Genomic DNA, 15,753 nt, shown 5'->3' with positions numbered 1-15,753 from the left:
TTGTCACTTTACGAACGTTGTTTGAAGAATTTTTAATTCATAGTTTTTGTCTCAGTGATTTTATAGTTTAATAAAGTGATTTGAGATAACTATGATAACAATTATCTTCAGATGAGTCAGTTTTATATAGTTGAACTTTTCACGTCTGCTATTACGTACGGACAGTACAAAATGGCAAAACAATAACTGAATTCGATTGTTTTGTTTCGAATTTACGGTTTTCCGATAGACTTTTCAGTCAACAAGATCACAATAGTGAATATCTTTAGTTAAACACCCATAAGGGTCTCATAGGTTACCATCAAAATTTGGAAACCTTTACAGACACAAACACTGGATAAAATGGTTATATTATGACATTTCGGGTATCCGAGTTGTACATGGAAAAGGTAAATACATTTCTACGCTTAAAACTTGCTCTTTATAGTCCAGCATAGTTTCAACACAGACTATGCTCTAAAATTGAGCCAGTTTCTATCAATACATGGAAAATAATCTCAAAATACACGATTTAGAATTAATTTCCAAATTCCATGAGCAAAGGTTCCTCTATATGTTCAATGATTGCGTGTATCCAAGTTGGCTATGGCGATAATATTCAGTCTTTTTTAAGGTTTGCAAGAATGAATCTTTTCACGCCTTTCCGGCTGGTCCACTTTAGGCGTCCCCAATTGCCCCTAATATGAACCACATTTTTCGTTCAAGAATACCAGTTTAAAGCCATGTAATCAAAAAACTTTTTAGTTTCTTCACCATTGTGATCTCCATATTGAAGTTTTTATAAATTCTCACGCCCGCAACCAACCAACGACTATCATGAGAGCACCAATTTGCTTAATCTGACCAACCTACCAATCTATGTATTAGTACCACGCTCAAACTACTCTAATTTTCATTACTTACCATATTCACAAATTTTGGAGCTGCTTTTCTACTTTTTCTACTAGGAAGTCGACAACGCATGTTGGTATGGTGCAATTGAACTGGGGTTGGAACTTTTATATTCCTAGCACTCTATAAAGACAGAAAATTTGAAAGAAATTCCTCCACCACTTTCCAAGCAACTGCATTTAAAGTACCTAGGTAATTTATAAAATTCTGTAATCGGGCTCAAATACGAGATAAAACATTTGACTTTTAAAGTATGTACATGAAGTAAGGCTTCAGTGAGACAAATTTTGTTAATTTATTCATTGTTTAAAATATTATTTTTCACATATAAATTAAATAATTATTCATGTACACAATCTAAAATGCTCATCTCCTTATCTCCAACAAATTACCTTGTGTGTGATTAAAATTTGCCCAAGAGTTCGGCTTTGAATATCTTCCACTCTTAATTGAATAACATACTTTTCTTGCCTTCATAAATAGTGCCTCAAAGGCCGTAATCAAAATTTGCTTAAAAACATTTCAAAAATAACAATCCAACCGAAAACATATTGCACCACCTTGAACTAAGCTTTTTACTAAAGCTACTTAAATCATATGAAAGCCTAATTTTATACATATCATACGTATCAAGAAAATTACGTGATTGTCTATTAACGTAATTGCGGTTCTGTACGCAGCAAACGCCTAATGAGGTGCCTGACCACGTGACCGTAATGAGTCTGCAGCAGTCAACGTGTTAATGCTGTGAACCTCACATATGTAAACATCACACTAATGGTCCAGATTGGTACTTCTACATTCAGATCAAATATATGGTGTTCATGAAAATACTATTTTTCATGGGATTGAAAATGTTCTTTATCAAATAAAATTTTGAAGTACATTGGCCAAAATATATTTCAAACATCAAACAGTTCATATTTTATCATTATTAATGTTATTTGTTTGACAGTTCTTTATCGAAGCTTATCATTAGAAGAGGTGGTAAATGTGTTGTTTGTTTATCTATCTGTCCGTATGCACTATATAACGAGATGAAATGATTTATAGACTTAAATTTTTGAATTTCTACTGTATTAATTGGTGATATCGAGTTCGATTGTCTTGCATATTACTCTATGGAATTTGACTAATAATTAGCTAACATTGTTGTATTGCTCTTTCCGGTAGTTGTACCCAGCAGGGATCACTTCTGGGTGATTCCTGCTTCCAGTTGAACCTACCACTGGGCACAGCAATCACCGATGTGTCACTTAAATCTGGGCAACCTTATGGAGGAGCGACACATCACTAACCGCAAATGTCGAGATTCTGGGCTGCAAGAGTAATTCGATAGGTCTAGTCTAATGTGGGAGATGGCTGTTAGAGTTGGTGGAGTTCATTCCCTAAGTGTCCTTGCTAGCCTCAACATAAGGATGTGCCACCCCTGCCTGCTTTAACTGGAGAGGCTGGTTCAGATCTGGTCTTCGCTTCTTTCGAGGGGGAGATTACTGTTCTGAATTCTTCCCCATGGATCTCGATAGTTTGTCTCTGCCCCAAACCTCACCCATTCTGAAGATCCTGTGACTCCGGAAGCAGCGCAAAGGTCCTTTTAGGACTAGTTGCACTTTATAAGCTTCCTGCCCCAAGATAAAAAATGGGTAGCCATTACGACAGCGAGATTAATATAAATGTGTAAACAAATTGTTTACAATCACATGAGGTTTTAAAGTGTGACATAGATTACAATTAAGACTTTTCTAGTCCTTCCACATTGTCAGCTCTTTCAATATGCCATTGTATCGGTTTATGTACGTATGTAGACAAGATAAATTTGGATAATGGTGCATGCATCTTCATGAGACTAGGTAGAACGTTAGCAAAGCGTATATATCAGTAATATCTTGAGAATTAAATAAACTGTGGACTTGAAATGTTCAATGCAAAAGTTTGTTACGAAAAATTTGCATGGCGTACTCAAGCATTATTTAATAAGTGTTACAGTTTTTACATGAGCTAAAGAACTTATTTTAGCTACAGGTTGGGTTCTAATACATGTTTAAAAAAAACCACATTAACCGTTCAAAATGGTTTTGATATTGAAATTTCTTAAATGCTTTTGGAAAATAAACCCAGTTTTAAAAACAACAAATGCTTGGAATAAGTAATACTCCATAGCGGGAAATTGATTTTCATTATTACCAAGAGAATGGTATCTTATTGGCCTTAGCTGTAATATTCAAATTAATGTGTTTTGTATATTTTAACGTTATGTAAATTACAGTCTTTAGTTTGTATACGTGAAATACTTAAAAAATACAGTACAATGTACTTCAATAGCTAAAATATTCTAATTGTCTTTCACAAATACAATTTTTATATAACATTATACGTCGCTGTTTTTTACGTTTTTGTATTGAACATTTCCCTTTCTTATTTTTTCCTATATATTACACCTATTTAATTTTGTCCATTACATCACAAGTGTAGTAATTAATCCTCACTTAATTTTTGTACAGTTTAGAAATGTTGCTGGCCAAAAATAGGGACTTTGAATCGAATATTCAAACGTCTTGAAAATTAACGCAGTAAAATATTCTTTGCTCAACTTGTACAATCCACGGTCTTATTTTTTATATAACACTATCAATAATTTTTAAACTGATTTTCTATTTTGTTTCTAACTTAATAACTTTGTAAATTACTGTAAATAATTCTTAGGCTTATTTATAACGCTATTCTATTACACATTTTTCTACAACTTGTATAATTTATTTTACAATAAAAAAAAGCTTTTTTGTATTGAGGCACGTATTTAAACGTCCTTAAAGTATATCATACAAATTTTTAGTCAACACGAGACTTATATGCCTCATTAAAACTCAAGTTATTCTTTTACATCTCATTCTATGTAGCGAAATTCTTTTAAAAAATTCTTTTAATGTTTAATTTATTTTATATATTATGATAACCTCATTCCTTATTGGCAAATTCAACAATAAAATAACTTCAACAAGGTGATACTATTATGATAGAACTTGTGATAGCCTGTGACTATAGAAGCTATATTTATCACTGAATGCTCATATTTTGTCGTTGATTGGTCAAATGTTAGCCAATAACGATACACAAAACCCCACTTACGTCACCTGTATAAGAGAATGTTTTAGTGGCATTCTCAGTTTTACGGATATTGATTCTTTTCCATAGTGAAGCCGAAATATTCGTGGTATTACATTGTTTTCACATTAATATTTTAACATGGGGAACCTGAAAACTGAATTATTTCCCTAAGATATTGCATATTTTTGTCCACAATTTAATATCTACAGTTTACTTCACTTCCAAAAAGACTCAGAGTAGAAAGCACGTGTATAGTTGAAATGCCAATTTAAAAGAAACTCTTATTTTGAAGTTTGTTTTTAACGACGGAAGGATAGTAAGGAATAAACTATATGTTCATAAAGAAACTATTCACAGAAAATATTACGCCTGCGATTATAAATGTTTTCGTAGATGTTTTAATTACGGATGTATTCTGCTTTTTTAACTCATCCTATTAATAACTCATCCTAAGAGTGCAGTTTTGATAATATTTTTTTACCTAACATATTATGTATAAACCGATTAAAATAATGGAATAAATACGTGTGTTTTAACCGTCGTGCAATCCAATTCAGCCTTAAGTAGGGCACAGTTTCATCTCTTCGTAACAAATACGATGTTAAAATTGTTTTCATCTATCATGAGATATAACATTTATCTTGACTATTTCGTCTCTTTTCATTCGTTTATTATGAAATTTTGCTATATAAATGGTTAAATCCACCACTTTAAAACTACTGAAGGTAGATTTCTTCTTTCAGAAGAAAGCTATAACCTAATAAGACATAACTTTGTTTGTAGTTTGCTTCTGACGATAGAAGGACTGTAAAGAAAAAGATTTTCTGAACATTTACCATTGTTCAGTGACACAAAAATCAGTAATTTGATCTATTTCTGAGATGAGTAACTAACCTACCACATAATTACAATGTATGTTAATATAAACAAATCAAAGCAGAGCGTTGTGACATTTATATCTCAGGAATCGCAATAACCATGTTGTGTGCGAACTCCATAGCCCACTCTAAAACATGCACCTAATAAAAACAAAACACAACAATGTTTTAAAACTGAACTAGAGAATACAGATCACAATAGCTCTCCACTCACCTACCAATACATATAACAATTATTTTTATGTTAGTTATGTTAGGTTATGTGTTAGTTTATTCGCCTGCGGAAGAGATCAGATTGCAAATCTCGAAACGTAGTGTTTTTTTTTTTTTTTTTTTTTTTTTTGCCACAGAACGATGTCCAATTTCCGAAAAAATCATGTTTCCTTCAAAAGACTTACCTTTACAAAATTCTTGTAAGGGCATACAAATCTGCCTTTTATAACCGCCTTTAGGTTATGATTTTTTTAATCAAATATACGAACAGACTGTCGCATACAAAACCGAAATAGACCGTAGGCTTGGAAGAACAATTTCATTCATCTTCATATGTTTACAACATTTTCAATACACTGTACGAGTATGTTAATCAGAATTATTTATTTCTTTAATAAATTAAACTTATTTACTATGACGTCAATTTGTTAATATTTACTCAAGTAAACATGCTGTTTTCCACACGCCATCTCACGTTACCACAGTCGCGTGACTAATACTGGAAATGTTCGTGCTTCACCCCATAAATAAACGTTATTGTGGTGTTTTACTCCTTCGTAAATAGCCGCCGCGGTCATAACTTACACCGTGCAGTGAAGGATGATATTGTTAGCGAGTCTTGCTTGCACGTCATTATACAAGTTACCACGAGAGATAGAGTCATCATAGGTTATGTACATAATAATGTTTTACTTATACATAATTTTCATAATAATTAATTACGCTGTAAGTCCCTACATTGTGTAATGAATTTATTTAATTTTGTATTAAATATTATATTGATATTGTATTCAAATCATCCGCTAAAATAAAATTCTAGTTAAACTAGACCTGTACATAAAATATATTCTTGAGTTTTGTGTAAATCATGTATCTGATCAGTTTAATTTATCCACTGTACATATTACATATTTGTAACATTTCTACAATATTAACTTCATTTTAGTTTCCTTCTCATGATTGGACAGGCAAATAAAAGAATATTAATCTATTGTTGTTTGTATGGTTAAGACTGTAGACAATAGAATTAAGCCACAAAAGAGTAGAACTAATTAATGTAAAATTAATGTAGGAATAATTAAAATCATTTCATTGTTGGATGTACGTCACAAATTGTCCTATGGCAAAATATCAGTGTAAAATCATTTCATCTGTAACAGTTAGAACCGTATTTAAACTATTGGCTAAGTCGTGTAATATGAAAATAATTGAAAAATTAATGAAAATTCCTAACACAAGATAAAATTATATATTTGATTTAGAGTACTAAATTTGTCATTTTATTTCAGTAACTTATAATCTAATGTCATTATTAAAGACATAGAACCACATTATTTTAATCACACGCATTTTAATTACTGTATTTACATTAGTTGTAGTAATCTAAATCATTACTGTGGATTAGATTATAAACATTCATGCAATTAAGTTTTTAATTTATGAGGTTATAAAGTGGTAGAAAATACTGAACAGTTTAAAAGAATGGTCTCCCAAAGAGTTAGGACTGTTACAGTGTGGTTTCGCTTAAACAATTATATCACCAGTAATCTGTTGTTATTATTCTAAATTTGCATATTCTATGCTGCTATACTTTTCCTTGCAATAAGATTTAGATGAAAATTTAGAAAATGTAATGCAATAAGATTTAGAAAAACCTCAATTGTTATTTATACAAATTCTAAGTAAAACTGATTTCGAATTAAAAGAAATAAATAGTGATGTGCCCTCAAAAACTATGAATGTTTACAAATACCTGTTAAAATTATTTGAACGAATGACTCTTTTTAATAACCAAAGTACTTACAAGATTTGTAACTCGAAAATTTAAGAATAAAAAAATAAAACTTAAAGACAGTGGAACACATTCACTGATAACATAGCAAAAAACATTGTAAGATTTACATTTTACAAAAAAATAAAGGTACTTACGAATTGATGTGGGAATGCTAGGAGTGCATATGTTTCCTGTGTGCATCAGGAGTCATTCATTATTTGTCAAAAACATTATTTTTCTATTATTATTAGTGTTTTAAATTTATTAATTTTTATTTGAAAGGTAGAACTGCACACGCACATTCCTTTATCACAGATCTAATCAACCACGCATTTTCTACGGACATGAATACCAAATCTCGTTTACATATACACATACATACTTTATATTGCTACAAAATAAAATTATGTATATCCTTGCGAAATAATAAAACACAAGGAGTTTCCCACTACATTTAATTTTTACCCATCTATAATTACTTGAAAATTAAATAAATATATTTATAATAATCTGGTAAGGGACACAAAATACAGCTTACTGGTATGAACATTTATTGTGTTAAAAACCGAAATTTTGATCAAAAAACTCTACGACTCCTCTTTCTTTAATCGGATTCTTCAGTTAAAGAACAACTCAAAAGTAAAGATGGTTAGTATAGAATTTGAGGAATAATGGAAAAAACAACGGTGATGGTCTGCAGGACTTTTAAAAGTGGGTGTTTAAAAATGCAATTTTAAAAAATGTACTCATAATTTGTTCTATAGATTAAGTTCACAGCTTTACTGTCAAACTTCCGGGCTGTGACAGTGAGGGTGACTGTAATCACTAATTCTTAATCTAGACTGCTGGTAAAACGTAAAAACAATTGACTGGCCTACAGTTATTGTATTCAGACCAAGGTTCTTTTGGTGTTTTGTCCACTGGTGCATATTAATAATCGTGCATATACTCCGGTTTATAGGCTGTTTTTAGTGCTTAGAAAATGTAATAAACTTAGTCTAGAAAACTAAATAAACATATTCAATTTACGGTTATAAATAAATAATATGAAGTTGATTACGGTTTTAATATAAAAGAGCAAATAAACCTTCGCAAAGACGGGAAAGCTTATGAAATATTAACTCAGTCTGCCTTTGCGAATAGATGAACCAGTTTCAATTTAGCTTTTACTTTGAGTCTCATGACCATTACTGTAAACTGTTCATATCATGTATGATGCGGTCCTATGAAATGAAATGTAAGTTTATATCCACAATTTTGTAATGTAGAGATAATGTAGATTTTTTTAATGTAGAGATTACAAACATTGCTGCAAAGAATATTGATTTTATAACAAAGATATTAAAACATAGTAATTTTTGAAAATATATTTTATTGGAAATTAGCCATCATGGGCAAGCAACCTGTGCGTAGGCTAGAGACGCTATCCTTTATAGAAATTAATTTTAGTTTGTCATAAGGTACAGATAAAACGAAAAAATAATTTTAAAGTTAACAAATTAAACTATCCTGCTTAAAAAATATATTTAATTTACTTGAAGTAATTGTCAATTTTAAAATGAAGATGAATAACAGTTGGCGGGGGAGGGAGGGGTGAAAGGACGTAGGTCGTATATTAGTTGTAAAGGGACTATCTCAGAATTTCGTAATGCCTATTGGTAAAAAATAATGATTAATGATGGCAATTAAAGTTGTAATGGGCAGGGTTGGTTCAATGGATTGGAAGTCACGTCAAATACTAGATTGTATGAACAGAACTTTTGATCATTCTGTATACAATATTAGTTCAAGAAGTACGTAAAGGTGTACAATAATTAAAGTAAAAGAGTACTGACCTTTTATTCCAATATATATTGGAATTATTTCCCCTTATTGATCATCATGCAGTTGAAATATAATTATGCAGTATGAAATATATTTTACAACGTGAATATGAACACTCTATAACCTCATTCAGTATTATTAATGTGTACTGAACTTCTAGTAATATGTAACTTCTCTTATACATTTATTTCAAAAGGTACTTAAATACATTTGGAATAACGCTGAAATATTACATTCTAATACATACATATATATAACGTTAGCAACACTATGTAATTGTGCTGTCCTTCAGGTTTTTACAGTTACGTTAAGAATACGGTACACAAATTAATGCTGAGATGAATTAATTTAATTAATTAATCACCAGTAATTAGTAGAGTGGGGTCGTAACTGCAGAGGTTGTAAGAGGAATAGAACCCCCCCTCCCCCCAAGGGCCCCAAAAATATACGTCTAACAGCAATTAAACTTCCGTAAAATACTGCAGTTAATTTTTTACATTGGATTACACATCTAATTTATTCTGATGTATTCCATAACCCCACCCAAGGTTTAGTGTTCACCTCAATCAGACTCATCCTTAGTTACGCCACTGAGTTGTATATACGACCTACAACATTCACGAGAAGACACCAGTGTGTCTCCAAAAGGATATTGGAAGTATATTATAATGCACTCTATAATAGTCAACTCTTGTCAATTTATACTTCTTATAACATACGATAGAGATGCTGCTTCCAATTAAGCATTGTAAAACTACCGATAACCTCCTCCTTTCGAAAATTCTAGCTACGTCACTGAATCTAGCCACTGATAACTTGGAGCCTAAAGGGAAGATGTACACCACAACACAATCCACAACACTTATCCTGTAGGAATATAGGTGCGCCTTATTCCACCGTAGATGTTGGCACTGTTATTATACCTATTACGAGGTTGGAAGATGCTCTTTAAAGCTGAATATCGTGTGATTATTATTTCTTCTATCACAAAGATACTCGGTGACATAAAATGTTGTACTTCCACCACTCGGGTATATTCTTTGATTGTATTAGTTGCAAAAGAGATAACTCGCCCAATGCTATACTTTAAGGCACAAAAAGTGAGCGATTGAACTGCCCTTTGTGGAGATACTCAGCTCAGGTAGTAAATATTTGAATGTTAATGATCAAAGTTACATGATGCCGCCCTAGAGTCGGACGTTAGAACTACCTGAAATTATCCTGTGAACTTCAGCACACCAGTCGGTATGAATGATTCATCTCCTCTGTAACAATGCACTCAAAGGTATAGCATGCAGTAGAGCAGATTATATCAAATGGTTGCGGCAATTCACGTTCCAAATATTATATCTATAGTGTTACATGAACTTAACATTACAAATGTCTATATATATATATATATATATATATATATATATATATATATATATATACTTACATTACAAGGGTATATATAAAACAATTCCTCTGTGTGAATACCATTTGAGGATAATACAAAACTTGGGTTGTTTTCTCACCAGTCGTTGTGTGGGTCCGGATTATTCTACCACAGAAATTTCTACGCTTTCAGATGGAAACAATTGGTTTGTTACACTCTATTGAATTTCTTGTTCGATTATCCACGGTTCAGTATTTACATATATTCAAAATTGTTTTAGTTAAATATTATGCAATAAAGTAAGATTACTCAAGCATATTACGTATGCCATGTTACATGAAACATACTACAAGGGGTGAAAAGTGTGTTGACCATGCTTTATTAAGGGTTGAGAGGTGAAAGTTGAACAGAGGTACCTGACATAACAGATCGCTGTGTAACAGTGAAGGTATGTAAGGAAGTGTTTGAGTCAGCTCCCAGGTATGAGTATGTCAGAGTGATTGATTGCTCCTTGCTGGGCCAGCTGGCGGCTCTGTCGGACCAGAGTTCGGCATCAGTTTCTTATAACTTGGCTGATCCGCTCACCCTTTCAACTGTTATAGAACGTTTCAGTTATTTCCCCCCAAAGTAATGTACTGAATGATAGCTGATTATAACATAAAATAGAGTAACTAACATCATCTATACTATAAGGTGAACCTTATTATAACTTCATAATTTGGCAATGAATGAATTCAATATTTTGTTCAGAACTGAAAAGTGATAAAAATGTATCCACCGTGTCCAACATAGCAACATGACCTTTGATACGATTATTATAAGTTAAGTTCGGTGGCAACTCTATGTCACGTGATCGGCAGCCTCTGGTACGTACAACCTTCTCTACACTGACTGGACTTCCACAAGGCTTTATCTTGTGCACATTCTTGTTTTACCTATAGTGAATTGTACAATCCCAAATTGGGAGACCATATGAAGTCGTATTCATATTGTTTTGAAGTCCAAACCCGTATGTTAAGCTGTGCGTCCACTATATCTCATGTGAGTAGATTGTTCAATGTTCATTTTTCAAGATTACGAGAAATTTTCCAACCTAATCGGTTACGATTTATTATTACTCTTAAATAAAACGTATATTTTTAATGTCTTGTTTTATTTAAAAATAATATTAATTTATAACGTGTAAAACCCCCTTTTTTATTTTACGTTCTTTGCAAAATGAACGAATAATAAGAATGAATAAATGAATGAATAATATTTATTCTGCCTTAGAAACGCTATTGAATTTACATGACCAAACATCGTATTAATTTAAACATTTCAGAATGTCTCCTAAAATTATAGTATGTACATGGAGAGCATTTGGCTCTATTTTGGCACTTTCAATACTAACAATGGCATTAACAGAGACGTCTATAAGTATGGCTGGATTAGGGGACATCACTTCAGTCTGAGCCAATGCAGGAATTTATAATGATCGTTGAGAATAGATTAATACAGTCAGACCAGTATATATACGAAATGTAGGCTTGCACAAAATTAAACAAAATTGACATAGTGGTTTGACAGAACTGAAAACTTGTCGGTCCAGCATAGCTTCCGTCTGGTATGTATCAATCCAAGAGTAGATAGTAAGCCTACTATTGGTTGTTGAGAGAGCTGCAGACCTCACCTCACACTTTGGATCTGTTAGCGATAGTGTAGTTTAGAATTCTACTTGGGAACATTTCATTTGTTATCAGCACTGTCGACCTTATTGTACCTACCTCCTCTTTCACCTCACACTTTGGATCTGTTAGCGATAGTGTAGTTTAGAATTCTACTTGGGAACATTTCATTTGTTATCAGCACTGTCGACCTTATTGTACCGACCTCCTCTTTCACCTCACACTTTGGATCTGTTAGCGATAGTGTAGTTTAGAATTCTACTTGGGAACATTTCACTTGTTATCAGCACTGTCGACTTATTGTACCGACCTCCTCTTTCACCTCACACTTTGGATCTGTTAGCGATAGTGTAGTTTAGAATTCTACTTGGGAACATTTCATTTGTTATCAGCACTGTCGACCTTATTGTACCGACCTCCTCTTTCACCTCACACTTTGGATCTGTTAGCGATAGTGTAGTTTTAGAATTCTACTTGGGAACATTTCACTTGTTATCAGCACTGTCGACCTTATTGTACCGACCTCCTCTTTCACCTCACACTTTGGATCTGTTAGCGATAATGTAGTTTAGAATTCTACTTGGGAACATTTCACTTGTTATCAGCACTGTCGACATTATTGTACCGACCCTCCTCTTTCACCTCACACTTTGGATCTGTTAGCGATAGTGTAGTTTAGAATTCTACTTGGGAACATTTCACTTGTTATCAGCACTGTCGACATTATTGTACCGACCTCCTCTTTCACCTCACACTTTGGATCTGTTAGCGATAGTGTAGTTTAGAATTCTACTTGGGAACATTTCACTTGTTATCAGCACTGTCGACATTATTGTACCGACCTCCTCTTTCACCTCACACTTTGGATTTGTTAGCGATAGTGTAGTTTAGAATTCTACTTGGGAACATTTCACTTGTTATCAGCACTGTCGACATTATTGTACCGAACCTCCTCTTTCACCTCACACTTTGGGATTTGTTAGCGATAGTGTAGTTTAGAATTCTACTTGGGAACATTTCACTTGTTATCAGCACTGTCGACATTATTGTACCGACCTCCTCTTTCACCTCACACTTTGGATTTGTTAGCGATAGTGTAGTTTAGAATTCTACTTGGGAACATTTCACTTGTTATCAGCACTGTCGACATTATTGTACCGACCTCCTCTTTCAACCTCACACTTTGGATCTGTTAGCGATAGTGTAGTTTAGAAATTCTACTTGGGGAACATTTCACTTGTTATCAGCACTGTCGACCATTATTGTACCGACCCTCCTCTTTCACCTCACACTTTGGATCTGTTAGCGATAGTGTAGTTTAGAATTCTACTTGGGAACATTTCACTTGTTATCAGCACTGTCGACATTATTGTACCGACCTCCTCTTTCACCTCACACTTTGGATCTGTTAGCGATAGTGTAGTTTAGAATTCTACTTGGGAACCATTTCACTTGTTATCAGCACTGTCGACATTATTGTACCGACCCTCCTCTTTCACCCTCACACTTTGGATCTGTTAGCGATAGTGTAGTTTAGAATTCTACTTGGGAACATTTCACTTGTTATCAGCACTGTCGACATTATTGTACCGACCTCCTCTTTCACCTCACACTTTGGATCTGTTTGCGATAGTGTAGTTTAGAATTCTACTTGGGAACATTTCACTTGTTATCAGCACTGTCGACATTATTGTACCGACCTCCTCTTTCACCTCACACTTTGGATCTGTTAGCGATAGTGTAGTTTAGAATTCTACTTGGGAAACATTTCATTTGTTATCAGCACTGTCGACCTTTATTGTACCGACCTCCTCTTTCACCTCACACTTTGGATCTGTTAGCGATAGTGTAGTTTAGAATTCTACTTGGGAACATTTCACTTGTTATCAGCACTGTCGACCTTATTGTACCGACCTCCTCTTTCACCTCACACTTTGGATCTGTTAGCGATAGTGTAGTTTAGAATTCTACTTGGGAACATTTCACTTGTTATCAGCACTGTCGACCTTATTGTACCGACCTCCTCTTTCACCTCACACTTTGGATCTGTTAGCGATAGTGTAGTTTAGAATTCTACTTGGGAACATTTCACTTGTTATCAGCACTGTCGACATTATTGTACCGACCTCCTCTTTCACCTCACACTTTGGATCTGTTAGCGATAGTGTAGTTTAGAATTCTACTTGGGAACATTTCACTTGTTATCAGCACTGTCGACATTATTGTACCGACCTCCTCTTTCACCTCACACTTTGGATCTGTTAGCGATAGTGTAGTTTAGAATTCTACTTGGGAACATTTCACTTGTTATCAGCACTGTCGACATTATTGTACCGACCTCCTCTTTCACCTCACACTTTGGATCTGTTAGCGATAGTGTGTAGTTTAGAATTTCTACTTGGGAACATTTCACTTTGTTATCAGCACTGTCGACCTTATTGTACCGACCTCCTCTTTCACCTCACACTTTGGATCTGTTAGCGATAGTGTAGTTTTAGAATTCTACTTGGGAACATTTCACTTGTTATCAGCCACTGTCGACATTATTGTACCGACCCTCCTCTTTCACCTCACACTTTGGATTCTGTTAGCGATAGTGTATGTTTTAGAATTCTACTGGGAACATTTCACTTGTTATCAGCACTGTCGACATTATTGTACCGACCTCCTCTTTCACCTCACACTTTGGATCTGTTAGCGATAGTGTAGTTTAGAATTCTACTTGGGAAACATTTCACTTGTTATCAGCACTGTCGACATTATTGTACCGACCTCCTCTTTCACCTCACACTTTGGATCTGTTAGCGATAGTGTAGTTTAGAATTCTACTTGGGAACATTTCACTTGTTATCAGCACTGTCGACATTATTGTACTGACCTCCTATTTCACCTCACACTTTGGATCTGTTTGCGATAGTGTAGTTTAGAATTCTACTTGGGAACATTTCACTTGTTATCAGCACTGTCGACATTATTGTACCGACCTCCTCTTTCACCTCACACTTTTGGATCTGTTAGCGATAGTGTAGTTTAGAATTTCTACTTGGGAACATTTCATTTGTTATCAGCACTGTCGACCTTTATTGTACCGACCCTCCTCTTTCACCTCACACTTTGGATCTGTTTAGCGATAGTGTAGTTTAGAATTCTACTTGGGAACATTTCACTTGTTATCAGCACTGTCGACCTTATTGTACCGACCTCCTCTTTCACCTCACACTTTGGATCTGTTAGCGATAGTGTAGTTTAGAATTCTACTTGGGAACATTTTCACTTGTTATCAGCACTGTCGACTATTATTGTACCGACCTCCTCTTTCACCTCACACTTTGGATCTGTTAGCGATAGTGTAGTTTTAGAATTCTACTTGGGAACATTTCATTTTGTTAATCAGCACTGTCGACCTTATTGTACCGACCTCCTCTTTCACCTCACACTTTGGATCTGTTAGCGATAGTGTAGTTTAGAATTCTACTTGGGAACATTTCACTTGTTATCAGCACTGTCGACCTTATTGTACCGACCTCCCTCTTTCACCTCACACTTTGGATCTGTTAGCGTAGATAGTGTAGTTTAGAATTCTACTTGGGAACATTTCACTTGTTATCAGCACTGTCGACATTATTGTACCGACCTCCTCTTTCACCTCACACTTTGGATCTGTTAGCGATAGTGTAGTTTAGAATTCTACTTGGGAACATTTCATTTGTTAATCAGCACTGTCGACCTTATTGTACCGACCTCCTCTTTCACCTCACAATTTGGATCTGTTAGCGGATAGTGTAGTTTAGAATTCTACTTGGGAACATTTCACTTGTTATCAGCACTGTCGACATTATTGTACCGACCTCCTCTTTCACCTCACACTTTGGATCTGTTAGCGATAGTGTAGTTTAGAATTCTACTTGGGAAACATTTTCACTTGTTATCAGCACTGTCGACATTATTGTACCGACCTCCTCTTTCACCTCACACTTTTGGATCTGTTAGCGATAGTGTAGTTTAGAATTCTACTTGGGAACA

Source organism: Homalodisca vitripennis, chromosome 8, assembly GCF_021130785.1.
Source record: "Homalodisca vitripennis isolate AUS2020 chromosome 8, UT_GWSS_2.1, whole genome shotgun sequence".
Lineage (NCBI taxonomy): Eukaryota > Metazoa > Arthropoda > Insecta > Hemiptera > Cicadellidae > Homalodisca > Homalodisca vitripennis.
Note: the sequence above shows the minus strand (reverse complement) of the source record.